A 13,061-nucleotide genomic window follows, 5' to 3' on the forward strand; every position below is an offset into this window, starting at 1 on the left:
ATGTAGAGGACAGGACAGCCCTGTAGGCAGACAGCAGAGTCACTGCTGTCACTGAAGGATGGGGTCATGTGGCCTCACAGAGGACAGACTCGGGGAGACTCAGAGAGGAGCACACACCGCGCTTGTCTGCAGTGGGCTCTGTACTCACCTCTTCTCATTATCTAACTCTTCTGGCCCTCAGACATCCATAAGGTGGTTGCCATGATTTCCAACTCCGAAAAAGGAAAACTTTGCTCAGAGAGTTGAAGCATCCTGCCCAGGTTCACACAGATGAGATCGGAACCCAAACAGTCCAGCTCTAGAATGTTCCATAACACTGGCATCCATAGCTGTAAAAATAACCCAATCAGCACAGATTCTACCAGCTAATCGGCCTGATAAGGGATAGGTTTGTACTCAGAATCCCTCACAGGTCCACACAGACAAAGGCAAACATATATGTGTCTACCCAAATAAACACCAATTCCTGCCATGACAGATGCTGAGAAAATCCTCTGGAAATCCACCCCAGGGATGGTGTGCACTGATAGAAAAAATGACTTCACAGACACATCTATCCATATGCATATTGATGGGACCATACACAAGCCTTAAAATAAGCATGTTACATGAGTGTGTGCACACCAATATATATTCACGAATACTCCGATAGGGGTGTAAATTGTGATGACATTCTGTAGACATACCGACGCATTGTGTATTTGCACTTACTTTACTACTGATTTTTTTTTTTTTGGCTGTCACATGTATTGAGCATCTACAGCGTGTAAGTAAGTAAAGATAAGGCTCAGAGAAGTGAAATGTCCTCCCCAGGGTCACACGGCTACTAAATAGATATTGAAACTCTGGTCCTGTGATATCAGGAAGTGGAGTCTCTCTCTTCTGTTGTGCAGGTGTGTTCATGAGTGAACACTCTGCATGACTGTGTTCATGGTTCCCACACTGACATTCTCTATGACCTTGAACACATTGTGTGTTGTTCCCAGCCACATCCTCAGGTGTCCGTTCACAGGTGTGCTCCATGGGTGTGTGTGTCGATGGGACCATTGACTCTGGTTCCGCTCCAAGTCTCAGCCTGGGTTGGCATCAACTGAGGGCTGCGAACTTCCTGTCTCAGCCTCACCAAGCCCCAGAGCACATGATTCAAAGCCAGGCCCTGGGCATCAGCCCATCAGGAGCCTGCTGATGGAAGAACTCATAAGGTTTCGTAAGTGTCTGCCCAGGACATATGATCAGGGCAAGGACAAGGAGGGAGGAAACCAGGCTGTCCACTGGGTGTGCATCCGGGGAGTGTCCAGGACTGGGTTTGGCAGGAGAAGAGCTGCCAGGACCTGGAATCGAAAGAGCACTGCGAGGATACAGGCTGTGTGAGGGAGGGAGACAGCAGCGCAGCCGCATCCTGGAGGCCCTGAGTGAATGGTGAATGAAGGAAGGGGTAATACATTCATGATGGAAAGAGGAAGGGGGTGAATTTATCCTCTCCACAAGCCTTGAGTGTCTCCCCTGGGCTGGCCCGGGGCTGGGCCTGGGGATGCTCGGTGAACAGGATGGACACAGTCCTGCCTTGCCAAGCTGAGAGCTCCAGGGAGACCAGTCAGGCTGGAGGCCTGGGAGGACCTTTGACCCACAGAGTGGCTGAGCGAGCGTGAGCAATCCTCAGCATGCTACAATGTGTATGTGTGTGTGTGCACACATGCGCTCACAGCCTGGTATCTGCCAATGCCTGTGAACACCAGTGCAGCCTCCTCCTTCCTCTTCCAGCCCCCACCTGCCCCTGCCCTGCCCTACATGGAAGCTGCTCCTTCCTATCAGCCCACACGCTGGACCCCAGGGCTAAAGACCTCCCAGCAGAGAGGCCCCCGGTGCCCTCAACGCCCACCTCTCCACCAGGAGCTCCAGAGTTATGAGGAACACATGCAACCCAAAGTCACCTTCCTAGTCCTGTGTGCAAGGGGTGTGCCCAGGCATGTGCTCCGCATCCCAAGCACTGGAAACATTCTAGGGAGGCCCAAACAGATGTGCAAATGGCACTTTGGCCACTGAGTCCCCACTCTGGGCACAGGCACTGTGCTAAGTGCTTCAGAGATACACTGACCAGCCGGGTAACCTTAGGCATGCCCTTCAGCTTCTAATCTAAAAACTGGATCGAAAATAACCACTTCCAATATTGCTGTTCGAATAACTCAAAGCATCATGATCTCAGTACATGATAATTATTTTTCCTCAGTCCTTGTCTTCCCAGCTATATCACCTATTCTTCAACAGCATCCACTGGGTCTTATATCTCTGCTTCTCCCAAGACATGGCATCACACAGGACTCACTGTAAGCACTGCTGAGCAAAGTTGCTTATTTTTCATATATAATCATATTAGCCCCTAGCCTTTATATAATCATACAATTTTGAGCTTTTTTATATGTCAAGCATGTGCTGAGCACTTTGCATTCATTCATTTAACAGTTCTTAATTGAATACATAGAAGGTGCCTGGCTGTGTTCTAGACACAGAACAGCAGCACCCCTGCCCTCAGGGTTTCTTCCTTCCAGTGCAGGCAGGAGGGACAGACAACAGCAATTTAATTCACAGAGATCATTTCAAACCTTGACAAGTACTATGAATAAAATAAGATGGACTTATGGTTTAGAACGGGCTTCCCAGTTTGCTCAGTGGTAAAGAATCTGCCTGCCAATGCAAGAGACACAGCAGATGCGGGTCTGATCCCTGGGCTGGGAAGATACCCTGGAGAAGGAAATGGCAATCCACTCCAGTGTTTTTGCTTGAGAAATCCCATGGACAGAGAAGCCTGGAGGACCACAGTCCATGGGGTCGCAGAGTCAGACACAACTGAGCGTGCATGCATGTGTGGCTTAGAACAGACCGCAGGGACCGGGGTGGGGCACCGTGCTTCCAGAGGTCAAGGAGGGCCTCTCTGAGGAAGTGATATTTGACCTGCAACCTGGAGGAGGAGGAGCCTGGAGAAGTTCCACACAGATGGAACAGCCAAGGCAAAGGCCCTGGGGCAGGAAAAAGTTGGTTTGTTCAAGGAGTAGAGAAAAGGACACACGGCTGGAGTGGAAGGAATGAGGCAGGAGGAGAAGGAGATGACTCAGCAAGCCAGGCAGGGGTCTGGGACTGCTCCTGAGAACTGTGCAGATTCCTGGCTGATTCCAATCGGCTCGGCAGGGCGCTGATTGGAGGCTGAGTAGGGATTCCAGCTCTGTCCATGCTGCCTCAGAGACACATCCATATGATTCACACCAATGTATGCACATCAGCACACACTCACTCTGCACTCTGACCCACAATGAGGCGTGTGCGCTTGACCATCGCTAAGTACCCAACTGCAGAGTGACTAGCTAAGACAGCCTGAGATTCTAGTGTTTTCACTATCTTTTTTTTTTTTTTTGCTGCACTGGGTCTTCGCTGAAGTTCTCAGACTTAGCTGCCCTGAGGCATCTGGGATCTTGGTTTTCTGCCCAGGGATCGAACCCATGTCCCCTGCATTGAAAGGCAAATTCTTAACCACTGGACCACCAGGGAAATCCTTCCCTGATGTCTTAAGGGACCAGGCAGGAGGGCTGAATGTTACCTTCACCCAGCCTTCCAGAAGCTCTGGGCCAAGGAAAGATTAAGTGGCAGGAAGAGGGGAAGGGCTTCCTGAGGAAGGGGGTGGGAGATTTGGGGTGACCTGTAGGGGTGCAGAGATGGGAGAAGATGATAGAGACAGCCCATCTGGGAGGAGGAGGAGAACCAGGATCAGAGGGAGCAGAGGGAGTTGAGCGTTTTCAGAAGCACAGCCCCTGACAGGCTGACCTCTGGGCCTCCTTGCACCCCCTGGGGTCACCTCCCAAGATGGAGTGCTCACTGCCCACCACGGAGACAGCCAGGGCAGGACAAAATTTGAGGACTTCCTCTTCCACTTCTGCTTCATAGGTGGCTATAAAATTTGAAAAGATTCATCTGTCAGAGAGACAGAAAAATCTGCATGCAGCCACTTTCATTTTTTTTGAATCAGATAGATAAAGATCAAAAGTTTCCATAACACCCTGTGCTGTCCAAGTTGCGGGGAAACAAGCTCTCACATGCTTCACATCAGGAGGTAGATTAGCACAATCTTAATGGAGTATCATCCAGAAATTTCCACCAAGAGTGCAAATGGACAAATTTTTTGAAAAAATAACTTTATTTATTTAATTTATTTTTGGCTTTTTTCTAGCTGTGGCAGGTGGGGGCTGCTCTCTAGTTGTGGTATGTGGGCTTCTCCTTGTGATGGCTTCTCTTATTGATAGCATGGGCTCTAGGGCTCTATGGTTTGTGCTAGATGACATGCAGACAAAGCCCTAGCTCTGAAATTCTGTGTCCTCCCGCTAGACCAACCACCTAGAGAGCAGACACTCTGTCTTCTTGTTGTTTAATTTGGTCAGTTCGCTTAAACTGAGTAGCTACCACCACCAGATTCTGGGTTCTTCATTTCTTTCCCTCCACCCCACATTCCAGTGCCTGGCATGGGAGTCGGTGCACTGTAGGGATTCGGGACAAACTTCTCACAAGCTTTGGTAGTTGCGGGTCCTGAGCTCTAGAGCACAGGCTCAATAGTTGTGGCGCATAGCCTTAGTTGCTCCTTGGCTGGCACATGGCCTTAGTTGCTCCTCGGCATGTGGGATCTTCCAGGATCAGAGATCGAACCTATGTCTCCTGCACTGGCAGGTGGATTCTTTACCAGTGAGCCTCCAGGGAAGTCCTGCACAAACTTTTGATTTAGCTTCTGGGATATTACCTCTGCCTTTCTCTCTACTCCCACATGGATGAACATCACAGCGTTGTTTGTAACAGTGAAAGACTGGAAATAATGACATGTTCAATCACAAGGGATGGTTGCAATAAACCAGTACATCCCCACGAGGAAATATTACAAAGCTGAAAAAAAAAAATCAGGGAATGCTTTTCTGAACTGATGTGGAATAATCCACAAGATAAATTGTTAGATAAATAGGAAGAAAAAAGCAACCTGAAGGACTGTATGTATGACCCCATTTGCATAAAAGGGGGAAAATAGTCATAACTTATGTCTTAAAGGAAACGCATGAGATTGATTGCCTCCAAAAAGAGGAACGAAGGGGCTGGAGACAGAAATGAGAAGGAGGTTTTTAAACCCCTGTACCTTCTGAGTGGAGTTATTTCTCCACTGATCTCCAGTAGCATATTGGGCACCTACAGACCTGGGGAGTTCCTCTTTCAGTATCCTATCATTTTGCCTTTTCAAACAGTTCATGGGGTTCTCAAGGCAAGAATACTGAAGTGGTTTGCCATTTTCTTCTCCAGTGGACCACATTCTGTCCACACTGTCCACATTCTGCCCACATTGTCCACATTCTGTCCACATTGACTTGTGGATCACAATAAACTGGAAAATTCCGAAAGAGATGGGAATACCAGACCACCTGATCTGCCTCTTGAGAAATCTGTATGCAGGTCAGGAAGCAACAGTTAGAACTGGACATGGAACAACAGACTGGTTCCAAATAGGAAAAGGAGTACATCAAGGCTGTATATTGTCACCCTGCTTATTTAACTTATATGCAGAGTACATCATGAGAAACACTGGGCTGGAAGAAACACAAGCTGGAATCAAGATTGCCAGGAGAAATATCAATAACCTCAGATATGCAGATGACACCACCTTTATGGCAGAAAGTGAAGAGGAACTAAAAAGCCTCTTGATGAAAGTGAAAGTGGAGAGTGAAAAAGTTGGCTTAAAGCTCAACATTCAGAAAATGAAGATCATGGCATCCAGTCCTATCACTTCATGGGAAATAGATGGGGAAACAGTGGAAACAGTGTCAGACTTTATTTTGGGGGGATCCAAAATCACTGCAGATGGTGACTGCAGCCATGAAATTAAAAGACACTTACTCCTTGGAAGGAAAGTTATGACCAACCTAGATAGCATATTCAAAAGCAGAGACATTACTTTGCCAACAAAGGTCGGTCTAGTCAAGGCTATGGTTTTTCCAGTGGTCATGTATGGATGTGAGAGTTGGACTGTGAAGAAGGCTGAGCGCCGAAGAATTGATGCTTTTGAACTGTGGTGTTGGAGAAGACTCTTGAGAGTCCTTTGGACTGCAAGGAGATCCAACCAGTCCATTCTGAAGATCAGCCCTGAGATTTCTTTGGAAAGTATGATGCTGAAGCTGAAACTCCAGTACTTTGGCCACCTCATGCAAAGAGTTGACTCATTGGAAAAGACTCTGATGCTGGGAGGGATTGGGGGCAGGAGGAGAAGGGGGTGACAGAGGATGAGATGGCTGGATGGCATCACTGACTCAAAGGATGTGAGTCTGGGTGAACTCCGGGAGTTGGTGATGGACAGGGAGGCCTGGCGTGCTGCGATTCATGGGGTCACAAAGAATCGGACACAACTGAGCGACTGAACTGAACTGAACTGAACCTTCTGAGTGCCTGAAGAACTATGGATGGAGGTTCGTGACACTGTACAGGAGACAGGGATCAAGACCATCCCCATGGAAAAGAAATGCAAAAAAGCAAAACAGCTGTCTGAGGAAGCCTTACAAATGGCTGTGAAAAGAAGAGAAGCAAAAGGCAAAGGAGAAAAGGAAAGATATTCCTGTTTGAATGCAGAGTCCAAAGAATAGCAAGGAGAGATAAGAAAGCCTTCCTCAGTGATCAGTGGAAAGGAACAGAGGAAAACAATAGAATGGGAAAGACTAGAGATCTCTTCAAGAAAATTAGAGATACCAGGGGAACATTTCATGCAAAGATGGGCACAATAAAGGACAGAAATGGTATGGACCTAACAGAAGCAGAAGATATTAAGAAGAGGTGACAAGAATACACAGAAGAACTATACAAAAAAGAGCTTCACAACCCAGATAATCATGATGGTGTGATCACTCACCTAGAGCCAGGCATCCTGGAATGTGAAGTCAAGTGGGCCTTAGGAAGCATCACTACGAACACAACTAGTGGAGGTAATGGAATTCCAGTTGAGCTATTTCAAATCCTAAAGGATGATGCTGTGAAAGTGCTGCACTCAATATGCCAGCAAATTTGGAAAACTCAGCAGTGGCCACAGGACTGGAAAGGGTCAATTTTCATTCCAATCCCAAAGAAAGGCAATGCCAAAGAATGCTCAAACTACCACACAATTGCACTCATCTCACACGCTAGTAAAGTAATGCTCAAAATTCTCCAAAATTCTGGTATGTTAGGTCCATACCATTTCTGTCCTTTATTGTGCCCATCTTTGCATGAAATGTTCCCCTGGTATCTCATCCAGGCTTCAACAGTACGTGAACTGTGAACTTCCAGATGTTCAAGCTGGATTTAGAAAAGACAGAGGAACCAGAGATCAAGTTGCCAACATCCGTTGGATCATCGAAAAAGCAAGAGAGTTCCAGAAAAACATCTATTTCTGCTTTATTGACTATGCCAAAGCCTTTGACTGTGTGAATCACAATAGACTGTGGAAAATTCTGAAAGAGATGGGAATACCAGACCTCCTGACCTACCTCTTGAGAAATCTGAATGCAGGTCAGGAAGCAACAGTTAGAACTGGACATGGAACAACAGACTGGTTCCAAATCAGGAAAGGAGTATGTCAAGGCTGTATATTGTCACCCTGCTTATTTAACTTAGATGCAGAGTACATCATAAGAAAAGGTGGGTGGTGTGAAGCACAAGCTGGAATCAAGATTGCCAGGAGAAATATCAGTAACCTTGGATATGTATATGACACCACCCTTATGGCAGAAAGCAAAGAACCAAAGAGCCTCTTGATGAAAGTGAAAGAGGAGAGTGAAAAAGTTGGCTTAAAGCTCAACATTCAGAAAACTAAGATCATGACATCTGGTCCCATCATTTCATGGCAAATAGATGGGGGAAAGAGTGGAAACAGTGGCTGACTTTATTTTGGGGGGCTCCAAAATCCCTGCAGATGGTGACTGCAGCCATGAAATTAAAAGATGCTTACTCCTTAGAAGAAAAGTTATAACCAACCTAGACAGCTTATTAAAAGGCGGAGACATTACTTTGCCAACAAAGGTCCATCTAGTCAAAGCTATGGTTTTTCCAGTAGTCATGTATGGATGTGAGAGTTGGACTATAAATAATACTAAGCACTGAAGAATTGATGCTTCTGAGCTGTGGTGTTGGAGAAGACTCTTGAGAGTCCCTCGGACTGCACGGAGATCCAACCAGTCCATCCTAAAGGAAATCAGTCCTGAATATTCATTGGAAGGACTGATGCTGAAGCTGAAACTCCAATACTTTGGCCACCTGATTCAAAGAACTGACTCATTGGAAAAGACACTGACGCTGGGAAAGATTGAAGGCGGGAGGAAAGGGGGACGACAGAGGATGAGACGGTTGGATGGCATCACCCACTCAATGGACATGAGTTTGAGTAGACTCTGGGAATTGGTGATGGACAGGGAGGCCTAGCGTGCTGCGGTTCAAAGCACACTAGGGGTGGCAAAGAGTCAGACATGACTGAACTGAACTGAACCTTTTGAATTTTGAGCCAAAACATAAATAAAAATATTTTCAAATCTGCCTTCTTGAAAATATTGTATTCTCACACATTTCCTGCTCCCAGTTAAGTTCTGTCCTCCTGGACAGAACATCCTAGGAGGGAAAAAATACCTGTCTGCCAGGACAGGCGACCCAAGTATGAATCCTGGTTCTTTTGTTGGCCCTTCAGATGACCTCAGGCAAGACATGTTCCTCTCTGGTTTGTACTAGAGGACACGCAGACAATGCCTCAGCTCTGACATCCTGTGTCCTCTTGCTAGACCAAGGACCTGGAGAGCAGACACCCTGTTTTCTCGCTCTTTTATTCATTCAATTTACTTAAACTGAGTAGCCACCATCACCAGATTCTGGGTTCTCCATTTCTTTCCCTCCACTCAGCATTGCAGTGCCTGGCATGGGAGTTGGTCTCCTGTAGAGGTTCAGGACAAAGTTCTTAGCTTACGAATGAGAAATGGATGTTTGGGCAGATGTGTGGTGAATAGTGGATGGACAGGTTGATGGTAGATGATGGTTGAATGGATTCATCAATAAACAGTAAATGGATCGATCTTTAAGACAACAGGCTTCCCTTGACTATGCAACCTTCCCCACAGCTACCATTCATTCTTGTACTTCATTTTGTAGCAAAAGTCTTTGAAAAAATTGTTTGTACTCACTGTCTCTGATTCTTAGTCTCTCTTAAATCCATTCTGATCATATTTCTACCTTCCCATATCCCAGTAGGAAGAAAATATGCAATAAATAATTAACATAAGAAATACTTAAAGTATAGGGCATGTTAGAAGATGATAGGTGCTAGGGGAAAAAAGTAAAAAAAGATTAGAGAAGGAGAATCAGGACAGGGTGGGGGCATCTTCATCTTCATTGAAACTGCTCTTGTCAGAGTCACTAAGTTTCTAAGTTCAATGCTCAATTAACTTCATTTTCTTGACTGATCAATGACTTTTGGGACATTTGAACACTCCCTGCTCCTTGATACACCCTCTCTCTTCCCTTGGCATCCAGATTTCTGCATTCTCTTGGCTGTCAGAAGTACACTCCTCAATTGTCATTCCTTTGCTTCTCCCAACCCTTCCTGTTGGACTGGTCAAGGACCCAGTCCCTGCTGCTCTCGTCCAGTCTCATGCCCATGACTCCAGATCTATACCTTCAGCACAGATCTCTTGCTTGAACTCCAGTGCATACATCCAACTGCCTACCTGATGGCTCCTCCACAATGTCTAAGAGACATCTCAAATTCAGCACAACCAAAGCTGAACCTCTGGTTTCCCCCGGCCAAATACTGTGCTCTCCTCACCTGATGGCAGCTCCATACTTGCAGTGTTGAGGCCAAGGAAGCTTGGAGGCATCCTTGACAACCCCTCTCCCCTCACGCTCCACATCCGAAACATCAACGAGCCTGTTGGTCCTACCTTTAAAATATACCCACAGTCAAATCCATCTCATCATCTGCATGACCACAGCCCTGCTCTGAACCACCAGCATTCCTCCACAGAATTATTGCAATATCCGCTCCTCTGTCCCCAGAGTCTGTTCAAAGGCCTCCAAAGCTCCAGAACATGTGAACCCCAATTCACCTCTCTGACCCCCTCTATTGTCTCCTTCCTTCACTTGTACCACTCCAGCCCCACCAGTCAGGTCTCCCCTTGGAACTTTTCACAGCCTTTCCTCCTGCCCAGACAATGTGCCCTCCAGTCTCATGGCATCTCCTGGACCACCTTCCCCACTGCCTGCCCCCACCTTGTCCTGATTCTCCTTCTCTAATCTTTTTTTACTTTTTTCCCCTAGCACCTAACATGCCCTATACTTTAAGTATTTTTTATGTTAATTATTTATTGCATATTTTCTTCCTACTGGGATATAAGCTCTTTTTTGTTATTACATCATCTGTTACATCAGATGTATACATGTTATTTTCCCTGCAGTATTCCCAGCCTTTAGAACAATGCCTGGCAAGTAGTAAGTACTCAATATATATTTCCTGAATTAATATATAAATGGTTTGATTGATGCTGGAAAGATATATAGGTGGTGGTTGGTCGGATGTTTGAGGGTTGAATGGCAGGTAGATGGAAGAATAAAGCTACGGTAGGAGAAAACTGAATGGATAAGCAATGGGGAATGGGTTACAGGTAAATAGTAAATGGATGGATGAGTGATGAATAAATAGGTGGAGGGATTTAATTCATTCAGCTACTATTTACTGAGTACTTACCATGTGCCAGGCACTATACCAGGTACTGGAGATATACTGGTGAGCTGAATTAGCAGGTGCCTGCCCTAAGGGAGCTTACAGCTTAATAGGGGAGACAGATACATGCATAAATAATATAATAATTATTTATATAATTAAACACATGTATAATTCCAAATTATAACATGTGCTATGAAGGGAAAAAACAGGGTTCTCTGAGAGAGAAAAACATGGATATTGCTGTTGTTCAGTCGTGTCAGACTCTTTGCAACCTCATGAACTGTAGCAGGCCAGGCTTCCCTGTCCTTCACTATCTCCCTTTCCTTGAAAAATGGCAATAAATGGGAAAATGGAGGTAGATAGGACTTGGGCTGAGCTGCTTAATCTTAATGGTCTCAGCTAGCCACATACACCATCTGTTTCCAGACCCAGGGGCCCCTCACCGCCACCTGTATCTCTAGCCTCAGGGACATCATCCTTTGTCTCCCTGCACTGACTCAGCACCTGCCTCAGCCCCAGGCCCCCTCCCCTTCACCGCTCCTCCCCTCCCCTCCCCCCCCACCCTCTCCCCCCACCGCCCCACCAGTGGCCCTGCCTGACTCCCTGTCCAGCCACCACCCTGCTGAGTCACAGTCTTGGGGTAATCCGAGGACAGCTCCATGGGGCCCCAGCTCAACCCAGCCCCTTGGCCATCCTCATCCTAGGAAGGCGTAAGATGCTCAGAAAGGAGGCCAGCAGATGCCAACCTCTCGATGCTTGTGCCTGAGCACAGGTCCTGATTCTCTGGGCCTGAGGTAAAAGTTGGGGCTTAGCTGAGACTGGGGTCAAGGGTAATGGATTAGAGCTAAGTCTGTCTGCAGGACTGTAGCTCTGTCAGGAGCTGGCATTGGAATTTAGGTCAGGGGTCAAGATGGGAGAAAGTGGGTGCCCCATCTACTTTCAGCACTCAGCCTGGGACCAGAGTCAGGATCTAGCCATGACTGGGGACAGTGATCAGGGCTTAGGCAACATCTGAAGGTTTAGGTCAAGATTTAGTCAGAGTCCACAGTCAGGGAATAAGGCTTGGTCTATGACCAGGGCTCAGTTCAGGGCACCGGACTAGTGTCCTCTTTCTCCAGGGAGGGGCTGAATGTGTGGGTTGGCCTGGACTGGTTGAGAAGCTTCTTCTAGTCTAAGGTTCCGTCCCCTCCCCCCCTGCAACCCCCCCAGGACAGATGAGCAGCAGGAGCCCCAACCCTCCCCTCCATCTCTGGCCCCAGCTAGGTCATGCCCCAGGGTCCAAGCCTGGCTCAGTCTCCCCAACAATAGCTAACCATCCCCACTCTGTTACCCCAGGGTATGGGGTAGGGGTAACGTGGGGTGAGGGTAGGGCTGTGGGACAGGGCTCTGTGCCTGACCCAGGAGGGTGCCTTGCGCAAGGCTTTCTGATGCAACTGGCTGCTGGCTGAACACCTCAGCACCCTCCACCCCACACCCTGAAAGCTTTTCTCAGAAAAGGAAGGCCAGGCAGTGTCCTGGATTGAACACTCATAATCCCCTTCCTTCCCTGACCCTGGTGGCTTCAGGACAGGCAGGAGGCAGGTCAGAAGGAAGGCAGGGCAGGGATCACAAGAGTCAGCAGCTCTACGGAGCAGGACTCCAGAATAGCGAGGGGGCGGAGCCGGGGCTTCCTCCGCCCCCAGGGGAAAGGTAAAGGTGGGAGTGGGGATCCCCGGAAGTCCGGAGAGCGCCACCCCAGCACACACAAAGCCGTAATTATGTGGCTGAACCCTGAGCCAAACAAGGTCACCAACTGTCCTGTGCAAGGTCAGAACCAGAACGAGATTTTCTCCTGGGTTTCCGGCTCCACCCACTACAGATGGGGATCTTTCACTTGAAGAGGACGTGGAACTTCCCCGGGAACTTTCTTTCTTGTTGAGAATCCTGAATTGGTGGACCGACGTGAGCTTTTTGTTGTTCAGTTGCTCAGTCGTGTTCTACTCTTTGCGACCCCATGGATTGTGGCAGGCCAGGCTTCCCTGCCCTTTATCATCTCTCGGAGCTTGCTCAAATTCATGTCCATGGAATTGGTGATGTCATCCAACCATCTTGTCTTCTGTCATCCCCTTCTCTTCCTGCTTTCAATCTTTCCCAGCATCAGGGTCTTTTCTAATGAGTCAGCTCTTCCCATCAGCCAAAGTATTGGAGCTTCAGCTTCAGCATCAGTCCTTCCAATGAATATTCAGGACTGATATCCTTTAGGATTGACTGGTTTGATCTCCTTGCAGTCTAAGGGACTCTCAAGAGTCTTCTCCAACACCACAGTTCAAAAGCATCA

Source organism: Bos indicus x Bos taurus, chromosome 13, assembly GCF_003369695.1.
Source record: "Bos indicus x Bos taurus breed Angus x Brahman F1 hybrid chromosome 13, Bos_hybrid_MaternalHap_v2.0, whole genome shotgun sequence".
Taxonomy (NCBI): domain Eukaryota; kingdom Metazoa; phylum Chordata; class Mammalia; order Artiodactyla; family Bovidae; genus Bos; species Bos indicus x Bos taurus.